Below are 18,081 nucleotides of genomic sequence, written 5' to 3'. Positions count from 1 at the left end.
TAAGGCTCCTTATATAGGGAGCGGAACTCAAACTAGAATTCAAAACACAAAATGTACAGAACAACTCCGTGATCTTCTGCTTTTCTGAGTGCTCCTGATGATGGAGGTCGGACAGGGAAAAGCAAAAGCTTTAGTAGGTGAGAGGTGAAGTGTTTTTTACTTCCCTTTATGAAAAGCAAAAGGTGACTTTAAGCAAAAGTCTTAAAGACAACAGTTGCAACTTTTGATACTATTCTCACCCGTGACTTTACATATTCTCGTCTGTTTCTGAATGTTGGCCAAAGACAAAGGAGTTGTTGTCTGCTTGGGCCATTCTGCCAGTTGTTGCATTGTCCTCGACATCTGTATCAACATACATCTTGTAGTGGTTGTCAGTTTCAAGTCTTTCCACCCATTGCATGCATGCCATTGTCGAGTCTATCTTTTTTCTGGTGAGAGATAGGAACAGGTTACTGCTGACTACGTCAGGATGATCGTAAGCAGTGATAAAAGTTTTTTCTCTTGCTGCCAGGAAGGTATTGTTGATATCTTCAGAGATGATCTTCTTGATATATTCTAGGGCCATGGCTTTCATCCAAGGGATGCTTGAGTTTGGTTGGCCATTGTACCCAACACAGGCAGGTTGAAGATATTGTCTTTGAATAATTCTCACATAATGATACGGAGGAATATATTCAACCTCACCATTTGCCTTTTTGATCCATTCGGGGGGGGGGGGGGGGTGGATCTGAACTTCAAACGAAGAGTACAGTCATTTTTTCTTATGTTCTTGACTGTGTTGACAAGGATTGGAGGCAAGCCTTTGAGATCATCATTGGTCTTAGTCCACAGATTATGGACAAAACCATTTTCAACAAGCCAAAGCTTGTGTTCTTGTGGATGTTCACTCTGAACATTTACCAGGTATCTTCCAACATAGGGTCCTGCTATGATGAAGAGGGTTGGAGGAATACGATCTTCAGAATTATGACTTCCTATCAGACAGTGGAATTCATGCTAGTCTGATTCTTTGAGTGCTATGATAGGGACCCTAGCACTTTCAGGATCTTCTAGGAAGTGAATTTTTTCTTTCTTGACAGCACTCTGCTGTAATTCTTCGAACTGTACGTGGTCTTGCATTCTCATAAAGTTCTTCAGCTAATGCAAAGAGGGCTGGAAACATCAGACCACTGCTTCTTTCCTGAAAGGCAAATAAAAGGTTATCCAGAATTGCCTTCTGGTGGTAAGCAAGTCTCCTGCCAGTTCTGAACACAGGAGTATCAAAGGTTCGAAGTTCATAATTGAAAACATTTATTACTCCAGTTGGAGTAGGTTTGCTTTTTGGCAAAGCAACAGCCGTCAACGGTCTTGATGAGCCTTTACCGTCTGCCGTTTGAGACGGGCTAGCCAATCCTTTACCCTGGGATTGATCAGTTGTGGCTAAGTCTTTTGTGCTTAGCAAGAATCTTTTGAGTATTTTTTCTTTGGGATCCTCATTGGTTTCATGTTCTTTCCCAGCTCTTCTGCTTCTGGGATTGCGACCTTCGTCGTCATTGTCATCTCTTCTACTGAACATGGCCAATTCTCTTGTTAAGGCGTTTGGAAGATAGTTCTTGTTTCCTGCAATTAATTCAACAATATAATCATATTGGTTAAGGAATAATTGCCAGTTTGCTAATCTTCCTCTATCAGCAGCTTTATCAAGTTTGAAATTTTTGAAATTCTTTACTCTGGCATAATCGGTGCGGACAGTAAAGGGTTTTCCAAGGAAAGCTGGAGAATTCAAAATTGTTTTCTTAACAGCTAAAATTTCTTTTTCCCCTGTGGGATAATTCAGTTCTGCAGGGCTGAACTTGCCACTACAAAATTTGCAGATCTTTTCAATGTTAGTTCCAGGCGCTCTCGCCAGAACCACACCAGACCAATAATTATCGCTCGCATCTGTTTGGAGGATAATGTCATCATTCTCTTCAGGTTGTTGAAGAGAAGGGAGGTATTTGCAGAGATTTTTTATCTGCTTCACAGTTTTCTCATCGTCTTCTGTGAAGTTCCATTTTCTTTTGGAACTTGTCTTAGGAGATAACAGTGCTGTTAACCCTGAGATCTTAGGAATGAAATCTCTTCCATAATTTATGATACCAAGGAATCTCTCTAGACTTTTAGCATCAGGAATTTTATCCGGAAATTTCCAGATCTTCTCAAGGATATGAGGCTGGAGTTTTATTACTCCATTCTTGATATTTATTCCTAGGAAATCAACTTCATCAAGGATAAAGAAGATTTTCTTTTCACCTAGGATAATTCCATGCTGAACTATCAGCTTTACAACCTCATGGAGGTGTTTCATATGTTCTTCTCTGTTTTTGGAGAAGACCAGGATGTCATCTATGTAGACGACGCAGAACTCCGCAACATGTTTAAAGATGTTATCCATCTTTCTCTGGAAGATTGAGGGAGCTTGCTTTAGACCAAAAGGCATTACTAACCATTCGTAATGACCTTGTGGTGTTCCAAATGCAGTGAGAGGTACACTCTCAGGATGCATTTTGACCTGCCAGAAACCCGACTTTGCATCGAATTTCGAAAAGACTTTAGCTCCTCTGAGCTGGTTGATTAGTACTCTTACTTGAGCAATTTGATAGCCGTCTTTGACAGTCTTCTTGTTGACATCTCTGTAGTCAATCACCATTCTAGCTTTTCCTCTTAGTGTTTCTGCATGGTTTCTCACGTAGAATGCTGGAGCATGATGAGGGCTAGTGGAAGGTTGGATTAATCTCTTGTTCAGGAGATCTTCAATATCTTTTCTGAATTCTTTTTGGTCTTCCTCTTTGTATTGAGGAATGGCTTTGACATGACAGATGGCATTCATGTCATGCAATCTTAATTCACAGACCACTGGGTCTTTTTCCCAAAACTTCTGAGGGTCTACAGTGATGTTTTGCTCGAGTAGTTTCTTGATTTTTTCAAGAGTGGGAATTTTCTGAGACTCAAGCTTATTTTGGAAGTGCTTGAGGTTATGCTCATGAATGAAACTAGCTTCTTCTTCTTCACTAGTTTCTGCTTCTTCTTCTTCAGAAGATTCTTCAACAAGTAATTCTTCTTGTTGTTTTATTTGGAGTATGGGTTCAAATTTGGGTTTGTAGGGGGTAAGATCACCACTATTCTGTTGCGATCTCTGATATTGTGTAGTAAAGTTTGGACCTACAATACTTTTGGCCTGAATAAGCCTATCAGCCCAGAACACCCGTTCTCCTTTTCTGAAGCCTATTGCTTCTTCATCCTGAATAAATCTTTGTTGGAGAATGAAATCATTACCCAACAAGAAATCTGCGCCTTGGCCTTCAGATTGCCAGACGTTATGGATGGTAAATGTTCCTCCACCAATGGTGATCTGAACATTTTTTGCTACTTTATTCATGGTGAGATGGCTTCCATCAAAAGTAACACCAGTAGCTGTTTTCTTTTCTTCTTTCTAGAGTTTTTCTGGAATTGCAAATCTTTTTGCAACTGTAAATCCTGATCCATTATCTACAAAGGCATGTAGATGATATTTTTTGTGATCAGGGAATTTTAGTCCAATCTCTATGTAGTTGCTGTATCTACTCGTAGAGACGACTTTCGATTGCTGAAGCTCATTTTCTTGAGCTTGTTCCTTTGGAATGAATGGTTTACGTTCTTCCGGAACAATTTCTGGTGGTTCAACCAGTTCAAAATTTAAATTTTCATCGGTTTTTTCTTCTTCGATGATTTCTTCCTTTATTTTTGAGGAAGATGGTTCCATAATTTCTTGGAACAAAGTTTCTACTTCTTTCTCTTTTTGTTCAGAGAAATATTCTTCATATTCTGGTTCAACCAGTTGGCTGACAAGACCATTCTTGGTTTTTCTTCTTGCTTCAGCTATGAAGCATTCTTTGTGATAAGTCTTTTTTGACTCTTCACAAAACATAGGGAGACCATTCTTTTCGTGACATAGGCAGTAGTCACAAACGAATGTACCAGGGTTCACCTGATAAGAAGCGATTAAGGATTCTGTCTTGCTTTCTTCCCAGTTTTTGATTTTCAAAACATTCATTTGTCTGGATTCGAAGTACTCTACTTCAGAATCTGTCTCAGACTCAGATGAATCTTCTTCTTCGGACCAGGCAGAGTAAACTGACCTGTCGTCTTCTTCATCATCAGAATAGGCTATTTCGTAGCCTTTCATATTTGCTATTTCTACTATCTGCTCATATTCTTCAAAGAGAGCCTTAGTAGATCTTTTACCCTTTTCCGGGCATTCATTGGCATAGTGCCCTTCAGCTTTACATAACCAACATCTGCAAGCTTTCTTGCTTGGTTGTTTATGTTGATGAGTATTCTTCTTTTTCTTGAAGAATTTCTTTTTTGGATCTTCATCCTGTTGTTTCTTTTAATTGGAACTTTTCTTGAATTTCCAATTCTTTCTTTGATTACTCTTTTTGAATTTTTTAGAGTAATATCTTTCTTTCTTCTTTCTGTAGAACTTGGATTCATGACATCCCCAGTTGGTTGGCATATCCAGTATTCCGTAACAGAAATTTTCAACTCCTTTGAGTTGTTTCTTGGCCATCTTAGTTCTAAGATTGGCTTTGCATTGTTCTTTCAGTAATTGCCGGATTCTGTCAGCAATTCCTCCAACTGAAAATCTTTCAATTGGTTTTTCTGCTATGCTTTCTCTCACAGCTGTTCTCTATGGTTCAGGGAGTTTCCTGTGCAACAGGTTGACTAGATTAGTATTTTCTAGTTCGCCAATTGTACAGTAATATTCTTGAAATTCATTCAAGTATTCTTCAAAATATCTCATGTCACAAATTTTGAGAGCATAGATATTTGATTTGGCTGTTTCTATAGCCTTTTCACTCATATTTGCAAGATCTCCACAGAACTGATCGTACAGTGGTGCTGCAAAATCATACGGAGATTTTGAAGTTTTGATTTCTTCCAGCCATTCTCTTCCTCTGGCTGTTTCTTTGAAAGAATAGTAATACTTTTTAGCTACTCCTGTGAGAGTAGTTTCAAAGTACATCTGAAGATCAGGGGCTTCAAATTTTCCAAGAGTTAGAGCAGATGCCATCATCAGGCTGTCTACCCATTGGTCAAGAGTTTTTCTCTTGTCTAGAGCTTTATCTAAGTCTAGCCAGATACCATAGTTGGAAATTGGTACTCTGGGTATCTTGTCCTCTGGGACAAACCTTTGAGAATTTCTTTCTCCATTTCTGCCCGTAGGGGCCTTCTGTATAGGGAGTTTCACTTTTCCCTTTTCTCTAGTGATGAAAGTTTTGGAGCTATCTCCGTCTTCCATTTCAACATCCTGGTAGGGAAGGAGTTTTCTTTCCTTTCCTGGGTTGAAGTTTTTCATTTCTTCGATTAGTTTTTCTAATCTTTCAGGATTTTCGCAGAACTCTGCTTCTTCATAGAGCTCATAGAGCTTTTGTGCTCTGAGCATATTGACTGGTCTGTTTAGATCAGCTTCTAGTTCTTCTTCAGTGATGGACTCTGATGGTTCCTCAGAGTTTTTTGTACCACTAACACTAGCTTCTCTAGTGCTGTAGCTTCTTCTGAGAAGATTTTTATTTATCCTGATATTCTCAGGACAAACATCACTTTTTCTGTGATTTTCAAAATTTAGACTGATTTCTCCAGTCTTTCTACTTTCATAAACTTTAGCTTTTGCACTTTCTGCTGGTAGCTTCGGACCAGATAATTTCCATTCAATGGGAAAAGTTACTTCATTCCAAGTAACCTTATGGATCTGTTGTGAATGGTTCTTCTGACTGGTGAGGAATCCAGTAGTAAGACCAGGGATGTTTGATATCCTTGTCTTTGGCTCTACTGTAGTACTCATCAGTTTATAGTATATCCTGTATACTATTGCCAATTCTTGCATATCATTTTTCATAGATATGCCATCTGTCTTGACTCTCAGTCGGAGACAGTGGGCTGCATCTTTCAAGCTTGTACAAAAGTTTGGGAAGCAGTTAAAATATGCCACTTGGTTGCATAAAGATGCTTCAAGGGTTCCCAACAGACTAGCTTGAAAATCTGTTAGTCTATTGTCTTGTAAGACACATAGAACTGAACAGTTTATGCCTTCTCGAGCAAGAAGTTTTATGCCTACTTGGACTGCTCCAATGTGCATAAATTGATAATTTTTTGCTTTTGCTCGGGCAAGTTCAGCAGGAGTGATCAGTAATAGATCTGTTTCTCCTGTTGTGGAGGGGGTTGTAAATTCTAGTAATTTGAAATGATGGCTGTCCATCAGGTCAAACGTTCCCCTTTTGTATATTTGTTTGAAATCTAGCTTTGGAATTGAGGCGTTTTTTACCTCATGCTCGATTTCATTGTATTCAAATTCTTCAGCATTTAGGAGTTGTACTCCTTTCTTTTTCCCGAAGATGCTCATCATATTGACATCTCGAGTTTCTTTCGGCTTTTCATACCGAATACTAGTAGAACTAGTTGAGGGATCCAGAAAAATCATGTTTGGAACAGGATTCTTTTCTGGTCTTTCTAATGGTTTGAATCCATTAACCTTCTTTGGTTTTACTGTAGGCACTTTCTTGTCCTTCAGTATATTTTTCATAGAATCCAGCGTTTTTTGCTGTTCATTGATTTTTCTACTAACACTTGTTAGTTTTTCTTCTTCCGTTTTTGGAAGATCTTTGATATAATCCAGTTTGTTTTCCAATTTTTCTAATTGGTGGATTATGACAGGAATTTTTTCTAGATGTTCTTGATATCTAGATATTTCCTTCTGCAGGATCTGATATTTTTCATCAGAAGATTTTAATAGAGAATTCAGTCTCTCTATTATTAAATCAGACATTGTCCCCATTGGGGATTCCCCTGCTGAGCTATTTTACAAGCTCTGATACCAGTGATTTGCGGATCTAACCAATGCTCAAATAATCAAGAGGTTTTTGTTCCTCTTCCAGAATATATAACAGATTATCAATATCTTCTTCTAGTTTATAAATTCTAGTTTGAAGTCTATAGAGGATATCCCAGTAATGGAGAGTTTCTCTACTAAGACCTTCTCTATACTCTTTTAGTTTTCTCAACTTTTCTCTTTCCTTATGCAGTTCTTTGCTAGTATTTTTGCAGATAGCATTTAGCTCAAGTCTGTCAATGATAGAAATCTTGAATGGTAAAGTGTACTGTTTACCTTTGAAATAGAGGATGAATGCAACAGCTGTATATATTCAAACAAATATAATTCTTATGGGCCCACCACGTTTCAACAAAACAATAGAAAACAGATATTTATAGAAAACCAACAACTGACAGAGACATCAGAGAAGGGTACTACTGGTAAGAATTTTGATAAGATGGGTTGGTGAGAATGGAAAAGAGAAAGAGTTGTGTAAAGAGGAATAAAAATAAGACACTGGGGTGTATGAGAAGTATTCTCAGGAATCTGGGGTGTATGAGCATTAACCCTTTTATCAAATCTTGCTCTCAAGAATTTTGATTTCCAACACGTATTTTAATTAAATAATTTCAAAATATAGATAAAAAAATTAACAAATTACATATAATTTATTAACAAATGATGACTTAACAAATACATCCTTTAAAGATTGAACTAAACAGATAATGATTAAATTTTACAAATAAGGACAATCTGCTCTCCACTTGCCACATGTCATGAGTTAATTTACTTTTTTACCTTTAACTACTTCTTTTGACTTATAATCACTTTATAATGACTAAATCTTACAAAAAATGACAATCTGTTCTTCACTTGCCACATGTCATGAGTTAATTTAATTTTTTTACTATTAACTACTTCTTTTGACTTCTTCTTTTTTATGTTACTTTTTTTTCTTCTAAGAATAATCCCTTTTATGTTATTTTTTTTTCTTGAGAATAATCCCTTTATGTTACTTCTTAAAAGAAAAAAAAAATCTCTTCCTTTTACATGTTGCTAAGAGAGAGAATCTTAAAGCTCTTTGTCAACTTCTTTTTATTCTTTATTGCTAAACGTGTCCTTGGTTCAGTAGCAGCTTCTTTTGCAGTAGCAGGAGCAGTAACAGTAGCAGTATCAGGAGTAGGAGCAGAAGCAGTGTCCTTGGTTCAGTAGCAGCTTCTTTACATGCCTGTTTGCTTCGTCGTTCAGTTTAGGTCGTCCGTTTTTGGGTATTTGGGTATTAGATATTGGGTTAGTGGCAATGCCTGTAAATTATGATGAAACTCGAGCATTTTGGTCGAAAAATATTAAAATTGGGAGTCAGGCTTGCATCATTTGACTTTTGGGCCTGGGCTCATGTCTTTATTTGTATAAATCTTTTTTAAAGTGGGTTTTCTGTATTTACATCTTTGGTTATGTGCTACTATGTAGTTTTCTATAAAAAAAAATTACCACCCACGTGACACGTTTGCTTACTTAAGATTCTCTTTGCAAAGATTATGGTTAGTTTTAGACCAAAATGCTCTATGGTGGCCCAAAGATTATGAATAGTGAATTGACAGTGACCAATTTGATAGGTAAATCAGCAAATGCACCCATGAATTAAGGGCAATTGCTGATTTACCTATCAAATTGGTCACTGCCAATTCACTATTCATCCAAAATTAGCAATTGCCTCCGGTTATAAAATGCACCAATAAAAGACAGTTGACATGTCAATCCACTATTCACATTTAATAATTTACATATGTCATTAATTAAAAAAAAATAAATCTATCTATTCACATTTAATAATTTACATATGTCATTAATTTAAAAAAAATAATCATAAATTTAATTTATTCATTGATTTACGGATGCAATAAATTGTAAAATATTAATATAACAATTTGTTAAGACAAACTATAAGAGCAGATTTCTCACAAAAAAAAAAGCAAGTATTTTTTTTATAGAAATTTAAAATTCTAACCCAATGAATATAAATATGAAAAAAAAAAAAAATTATGTAAATGTAAAATGGAATTAGTCTACTCATTTCATTAGATAGTCCCTTTATATAGGGTGAGAATTACAATGGAAATAGCAATTACAATAATGACAATAATGGATGATTGACCTGTAACTGCTAATTCCCTCTTCGTTAGTTATTTTGACGAAGACACATAATGTGTTTTTTTCCTTTAACACTCCCCCTTGTGCCAAGTCAAAGACGAAATGGTGCATGAATTGTTGCCTCACTAAAAACCTTGCGAAGTAAAAACCCTGTGGGAAAAAAGTACACCTTGGTCGAAGGAAAAGAGCACAACACACCTATTACATTTGATGATGACATGTGTGTGTTAGACCCCCCCCCCCCCCTGAAGTCTACACCTCCCCTTGATCCTTACATCAATCAAGGGAGCTTGGAGAGTCTTCGCATTCCTATGTTTTTCACATGTCTCTCAAATATGGCCTTAGGCAATGATTTGGTAAACAAATCTGCCACATTCTCCTCAGACCTTACTTGATTCACTTGAATCTTGAGGAGAGCCTGTTGTTGCTAATTGTAGAAAAACTTTGGCGATATGTGTTTTGTATTATCACCCTTGATATATCCTAGTTTCATCTGTTCGATGCAAGCTACATTATCTTCATAAATGTAAGTAGGCTCTTCAGTGGTAGAACTCAAACCACTAGTCCCTCGAATATGAGTAATGATAGCCCTTAACCATATACACTCACGAACGTCCTCATGTAGAGCAATGATCTCAGAGTGGTTCGAGGAGGTAGCCACAAGGGTTTGCTTGGTTGATCTCCAAGATATCGCCGTGTTGCCAATGGTAAATACATAACCAGTTTGGGAAAAACCTTTATGTGGGTCATAGAGGTACCCAGCATCAGCAAAACCAACCAAAACATTATTTGGGGTTTCAGTGTAGTGGATAACGCTTTCACCATCAACATTTCCTTTAGGGATTGCAGTTCCATCTACGGTCCCTCTTGTCTCTCTGTAGGGAAAGAACAGTCCCAAGTCCATGGTTCCTTTTAGGTATCGAAAAATGTTCTTGATACCATTCCAGTGACGCTGCGTTGGCGCTGAGCTAAATCTAGCTAACAAGTTCACTGAGAATGCAATGTCTGGTCGAGTGCACTAGGCTAAGTACAATAATGCGCCTATTGCACTTGGATATGGAATTTCAGCTCCCAACACCTCTTTGTCATCTTCCTTTGGACGAAATGGATATTTCCTTACATCCAAACTTCGACCGATCATGGAAGTGCTAGCAGGATGCGCTTTGTCCATGTTAAATCGCATGAGCATCTTTTGGACATACGCAGACTGGTGGATTAGTATTCCACAAACTCAGTGTTCTAGTTCAAGGCCTAGACAGAATCGAGTTTTTCCAAGATCCTTCATCTCAAATTCGGATTTCAAGTAGCTCGCAGTTTCTCTTATTTCATTAAGAGTACCTATTATGTTCATATCATCGACATATACAACTATAATTACAAATCTGGAACTTGTTTTCTTTATGAATACGTAGGGGCATAATTCATCGTTCTTATATCCCTTCCCAATCAAGTAGTCACTTAGACGGGTATACCACATCCGCCAGGATTGTTTCAATCCGTAAAGTGAGCGTTTCAACCTAATTGCAAACGCACTCCATGGTTTAGAGTCACTTGACTTGGGTAATGTAAGGCCATCAGGAATTTTCATATATACCTCTAAATCAAGATCCCCATAAAGATATATAGTGACCACATCCATGAGCTGCATTTCCAGTCCTTCAGAAACTACCAAGCTAACCAAGTAGTGAAACGTTATAACGTCCATTATGGGAGAGTATGTCTCCTCGTAGTCAATTCCAGGGCGTTGTGAGAAACCTTGCGCCACAAAGTGAGTTTTGTACCTCAGAACTTCATTCTTCTCATTACGCTTTCTGACAAAGACCCATTTATGTCCTACAGGCTTTACACTTGGTGGAGTTAGCACTACCGGACCAAATACCTGTCTCTTTGCCAGAGAATTTAGTTCTGCCTGGATTGCTTCTTTCCATTTAGGCCAATCTGCTCTTTATTGACATTCTGCAACAGAGCGTGGTTCGATATCATCGTGCTCTATGTGTATGGAAGATCATTCCATCAACTCATACACACTCTCATAATCCATTGAGATTTCTTTGTTCTCTGGAATCATTTCAAACATTGGAGTGTCCTCCAGTATTGATTCATGGACATAACTATAATCAGGGACAATCTCATGAAAGGGATTCTCTACATTGATGATTAATGGATCGGTTTGTGCCTTACTCGCCCTCTTCTTCCTTGGGTGAGTGTCAGTCGAACCAAGTGGCCTCCCCCTCTTCCTGTGGGGAGCCACGGCCTCAACCACACCTCCACTAAGTGTGGTTGCAGCGCCTCTATCTGTGGCACCGTGCCCCTTATTGGGGACTTCTAACCTTGCAGACACATTTGCAGCTGGTATATGTGATATCGTCACTTTTGCGATATCAGTAATCGCATCAGGCATCGAATCTCCTACGTTCTGAAGATCGATTATTCTTTTCACTTCACTTTCACATTGTGAAGTGCGAGGATGAAAATGAGACAGAGTAGGGACAAACCACGACAATTCCTGTCATTTCCTTGGAAAATCTTTTTTCCTATCTCCCCTAACGACGGGAAGACTGTCTCATCAAAGTGACAATCCGCAAATCTAGCGGTAAAGAGATCGCCTGTCAAGGGTTCCAAATAGCGGATAATTATTGGAGATTTGTATCCAATATAAATACCTAATCGTCTCTGAGGACCCATTTTGGTGCGCTGTGGGGGCGCAATAGGCACATATACTGCGCAACCAAATATGCGTAAATGTGAAATGTCAGGCTCATATCCAGTTACCAACTGGTACGCATAAAATGGTTGGTTAGCAGTGGGTCTAAAACGAATAAGTAAAGCTGCGTGCAATATTGCATAACCCAGGCAGATATAGGCAGGTTGGTGTGCATAACCAGTGCCCTAGCCACCATCTGTAGCCTTTTGATGGTTGATAGGAGCATTTTAATGCAATGTTTTATTAGTTATTTCCTCATATTTTACTTAGTTATTTCCTTAAATAAATAAATTTTAATTTAGTTTCTATTTTCTAGGTACACCGGAGAAAATGACAAGGAAATGAGCTGAAATGAAGAAATGGAGTTTTCCTGGTCCGACTAGGAATCCTAGTCAACGCAGGAATCCTGATGAGGCTAGGAAACCTGAAGGCATTAGGAAACCACATGGCTTGAAGATGACGCTGGAGATATTTTGGGAGATTAAATCTGATTTTTGCATGGGAAATGATGGAGATAATGTGAAAATCAAGGAGATTACGTTGAGAAAATCTTGAGAGAGTTTCAAGGGATTGTGCAACAAGAAAAGGCTTAAAATTCATCCCTCAATTCCCTCAAGATATGTTGGCTGAAATTAGAGAATAAAATCTGCAATTTTAATGTGGAAATCAAGAGAAAATCAAGGGGAGGACATCAAGGATAATGATGTCATGGAGAGATTTAAGGGAGAAAAGGTCCAAAACAAGTCCAGATTCATTCCTATTTTCACTCAAGAATATTTTGGCCGAAAATTAAGAGAAAAATCAGATAAAATCTTGGGAAAATCAGCAACAATATATTAGGGACTTATTTTGGAGCTTTTTGATTGGTTGGATGACACAGCAGAGCTGACGTGGCGCTATGTGATTGGTTGAAACTGTGTGGCATGAGCAGATAATTCCTAGGAAATTAATAGAAGATTCATGAAGATTTGGAGACTAAGTTGCCATCCTCCTATAAATAGGAGCATCATTGGCACAATACACCACATACAACAACAACACACCACAACACACTTTCATTCAGAAAATAAACATAAGAAAAATTCTCTCTATTCTCTAGTCTTCAGAAGCTCTGCGTCTCAACCAAGGAGGAGAAAAAGTCATGCAATACATCAAGATCCTAACCACCATCCACCCTTGGTCGTTCCTAGAAGATTGCTTGCTTTCAAGGATCTTCAAGTTCTTCGTCTCAAGGCTTGTCATCCATCTTTCACGGTGTATTTCATACTTGCTTTTATTTTCCTTTGTTTGATTCATAGAGTTATGAATTCTAGTTAACATGACGTTAAGGGCAAAGTTTAAAGCCCATTTATATGTTTTGAAATAAAGTTGCAATTTCTTTATATGTTGATTTTTATGTTGCTTATGTGAGATTGCTTGATTGATTTTGGATTACAGAAAACTTTTATATGTATGTGTTCTTTGGTGGCCAACTTAGAATATATGCATGTAATTGGAGCTAGAATTAAGTAGTGAAGGCTTTGGACAAAAGTCGAAATCAATTAAGGAGGATTGCAAATAGATGAACTTATTCATACTAGGTTGTGCACTTTGGTTGACATCCTTTCTTTGTTCTTCATGCGTTGAATGTGTTCTTGAGTAGCTAGCTTTCTAGACCATGATTGCATGTTCAATAGGATTAATTTAGGTGCTTTCACTTAGATTAATTATTCAAGGAAAGTAAAAAATGGGAAATCGTTTGCTTTCTAATGTTTCACATGGTCAACTTCTTTCTCATGACATAGAAAATCAACTATACGATTTGTAATTGGATTTCATTCATATGGATATGGTTTTGATCTTTATTCCTTGCGTTCCACCCTTGTATATATGTTTTTACATTCTCTTTATTTTATTTATTAATTTTATATTCCTAAGACCCCCTTATTTGTGTTTACTTGTATATATTTCTTTTCTTTGTTTTATTTTTGTAAATAATACTTTTTACTTTTACTCATTAATTAATTGTTTTTGCAATTACAGGTGTACCCTCAATCCCCGGTTAGAACGATCCCTATTTACCATATACTAACGATGGCATTTTTCAGGATTAAATTGCGCGCTTGCTTTAGCGTTGTCAATGGTGGCTTCTGCGAGACCATTTTGTGTATGCACATGGGGTACAGAATGCTCTACATCGATCCCAATAGACATGCAATAATCATTAAATGCTTTTGATGTAAACTCTCCAGCGTTATCAAGCCGTATAGACTTGATAGGGTGATCAGGGTGGTGAGCCCTTAAGCATATAATCTGTGCTAGGAGTTTTGCAAATGCAGCATTTCTTATGGACAATAATGCGCCATGTGACCAGCATGTCGAAGCATCCACCAGAACCATAAAGTACTTGAATGGTCCGCATTCTGGATGGATAGGTCATAGATATCTCCTTGTATCCTTTGTAAGAATGGTGATACGCCCAGTATCCGATTTACCCTTTTACTGTGTATAAGTGAATTATTATATGTTTTACCGCCCTCGGTTTCAGTTTTTACCATTTAGGGGGTGTTAGAAGTCGACTTTTTATGGGATAACAATTTGAGAAGTTTCTCTTCACGAAAGTTGTAGGGGACGTTAAACTGAGTCTGTGGACATGTGGTACGCTTAAATCGGAGTTCGTATGCGAAAGTTATGGCCTAAAATGTGAAAGTTACTATTCATGGTAAATTAGTATATATATAGAAAGTTACTGTGATAGGTTTCCATTTCCGGAAACCTACCCCCCCCTCCCCTGACTTTTTCTCTCTCCTCTCCCCCTCCTTCGTCCCTCTCCCTTATCTCCTTCAATTGGCCGCCATCCGGCCACCAACTCGTGTACCACTGGCCATTTTAGAAGCGCCTCATCCTACTCTACATGCCAATACCCATGGGTCACGGCAATTTGGCCGAAATAGAGAGAAATCAAGCCAAGAACAATACTATAGCAAATCAGAGTTTTACGGCGATTTCTTCCATTTCCGGCCGTCTCTGGTGATGAAACCAGTTCGAATAGGAGCGCCTTGAGCCATATTTCCTTTCCCCTCAAGCTACTAGCACCCAATCACAGCGTGGAGGATGAATCGAAGAAATTCCCGATTATAGGGTTTGAAATTTCTGGGTTTTCTTCACCGGTCAACTTCCAGCGATTCAAGGTAAAATTGGAACTTGTTGTAGTTGAAAAAAGTGTTAGGCTTGTTGAGAAGATGTTGTAGCTGAATTTTGGTGGCCGGTGGCGTGTGAGGCCCACGCGCCGCCACTATAGGTCGCGCGTGGAGGTGCGTAGGGCAGTGTTATGGGTTCTGTTTTTGGCTAGTTAAATCCTATAATTGATATAGAACTTGTATATGTGATTTTGGTGAAGTTTTGAGTCGATTATGAATTTCCGAAAATTTAGAATTTCGGTTATCGATTATGAGAATCTAACCGTCGGATTTCTCTCGAAGTTGCCTAGAATTTGTAAATCGGCGAATCGACATTATTAGTGTAGTTGGATAGAATCCGATGTGGATTGAAGGAGTTGGGTTTGAAGGAGACGTTTAGAATTTCGATTTCCAATTATCGTAAATTTAAATTCCCGTCTTGTAATTATATTTTTACGAGTGCTATTCATACAGGACGAGAGGAGTCTCCATACGAGGAGAATACCGATCAACGACAGGATTAGCCGAATACTGTGAGTGGACTTTTATTTTAAGAAATGATGCATGCATTTACTTTATCAAATTAATGCTTTACTAATTAGCATGAAATTTATTGAGCATATTATTTTAATTTCGGATTATCCCATTATTCATTTGGTTAATGCTCCTAGCATGATTTCGATTTTAAATTTTCTATGCTCAATTTGGATAACGTGGTTATTGTTTTTTTTTTTTTTTCGACAAATTATTTTCCGAGGTAATTTTCGGAAATTAAATTAATTTCTTTTGTTGACTTGAATTTCTTATAATTACTTTTTCGAAATGGGATTTCGAGGGAAGAATAATTATGATTTATAATTTAATCTTATGAATTATTACCCGTTTGAAATTAATTTGACGTGTGGGACACGTCGTTGCTTTATTCGGAATTATTACTAGATTTTCCGAGTACGGTTGGGAATCTTACTCGTATTTTTCTTTTGTGAGATTTTTGGGGAACCTTTATGGATTTATTGGTTTTCGATTTTTATCTTCCACCGTACTCGGGTTACTTTATTTTCTTGTTCTCCTCCTGTTGGGGACATCATTAAGTATGAAAATGTATGCAATTTATGAATGATGCCCCCTACTCCCAAGATTAGGAGGTCAAGTTTTAGTAAAGGGGATGTACTTATATAGGCATTTGCAAGCATAATTAGCTATAATGAGCCACGCTCATGCTACCGCCAGCGGTACCAACTCCCGCCAAAGGAGTGACCTACGGGAACACAGCCAAGCAGGCTACCGCCTGAGCCCCGGCTTACCCCCAGATCACCGCTGACGCGCCGCGCCAAGACAGCATCAGAAGCTCCAGAAGCTGGGAACTGAAGCACATCAGTCCCACATCGAAAACATGGAGAAGAACAACTCCCTCCTCACCTATAAAAGGTTCTCTCCTCTCTCCTCATTTATTACGCATTCAATACTTACCTACTGTTACTTTGTCAACATAAATACATTGACTAACTTAGGCATTGGAGAAGAGAAGACTGCCCAACGCGGTCTCCCTCTCAACGCGGTCTCCCTCTGACGCCCTCTGTATTTTACTTGACAGGTAGCGGAAGCTCTGAGAGTATCACAAGTAGCGGTCCGCCCATCGGACCAGTGTTAACAAAGGTTTGGCTACCACTGAACTTTAAACATTAACATTGGCGCCGTCTGTGGGAATCCTTGAACAAAAGGCCATCCCACCACAACAACCACCATGACTAACGGTAGCGGGGGAAACGCTGAGGAACAGGCCAATCAATCCGCCAACCCCCATCCCACCGACCCAACGACCAACGTTAACCCAGCGGTTAACGTTAACCGTGCACTATTCAACACACCGGTCAACCCCGGCATGGAACCCCAGGTTACTCCCCAGATCCCGCCAACCCAAACTACAGCGGAGGCTCAGCCGAGCGGCAGCCGCCCACCGGTGCAGGACCTCGCTGCTATGTATGAGCTGGCAGTGGCGAACCTTCACAAAGAAAATAGAGAGCGCGAACAGGAGCGCAGAGAAAAGGCCGAGGCCCAAAAGTAGGTGGCCATGCTGATGTCAAGATTTGACGAGCTGAAGAAGGCGCTGGAGGAAAACGCCAACCCAGCGCAAAGCGAACAATCGCGGAGCACCAGATGCAGTCAACCCAATACCGGCGGACTGGTACCCGGACCAATCATACAAATGCATGTACCGCTGAACCCACCAGAGCTACGGGGAATGAGGCCACCGCCACCACCCAGACTAATGTTGGAGCAGGAGGCGAAGTCACAACCGCACACCAACCGCTCTGTTGCTAGGGTCAGAACTGAGGGTAATCCGCCTGCCCCCAGGCCGGAGCTGGTCCAACGGAACCTCCAGGCGGGGCCCGCTGGTGATGCCACCTCCCTAATACTGGAGCGGATGCAACAACTAGAGCAAAGGCTAATCCGGGCAGAGGCAGGCGCCCCAGCGCCAATACCATATCCACTCTTTGCGTCTAGGCAAGGACCATTCATCGCCAGGATCCTGCATGCCATCCGCCCGACGCACGCAAAGACACCAATAACAAGGGGTTCGATGACGCCACCCTTTGCCACTTGTTCAGCGAAACGCTGGATAGTGAGGCGATGAGTTGGTTTTTTGAGTGCCCGCCAGGATCCATTGACTCATTTCATGCCCTATCAAATGCTTTCCTCTCTCAGTTCATCCTATTGGCGGTCGGACACCACACTACAACTCAGCTATTCAGCCTCAAGCAGGGGGCGGAGGAAACATTAAAAGCATTTGTCACCAGGTGGTGAGCGGCAACGTCCCAGTGCCGCGATCTCGATAAAACAATGGCGCTGGCAGCTTTCAAGCAGGGATTCCTCAAGGGGCCATTTCTCTACCACCTAAATTACAATCATCCAAATGCCGCTTACGACCATGTCATGAGCGAGGCTGTCATCCATGCACAGGCAGAATTCATCATTTATGGAGAAACCCCCCCCACCACCACCCACACCTGTAAAGTCCACCCAACCCTCCACCAGCCATCAGCAAACCGCTACCAAATCCTCTGATGCACCGCCAACTAATAAGAAGAGAGAGTGGCAACAGGGCAACCACCAGAGCAAGCGGCAGAAGGACCAACATTACAATAAGGGAAACCGCTCATTTCAGGGGGATAACAGTAATAAACAGACGGAGTCATCCC

Source organism: Rosa rugosa, chromosome 7 (genome assembly GCF_958449725.1).
Source record: "Rosa rugosa chromosome 7, drRosRugo1.1, whole genome shotgun sequence".
NCBI lineage: Eukaryota > Viridiplantae > Streptophyta > Magnoliopsida > Rosales > Rosaceae > Rosa > Rosa rugosa.
The sequence above is the reverse complement of the archived record's forward strand: the minus strand, read 5'-3'. Positions refer to the sequence as shown.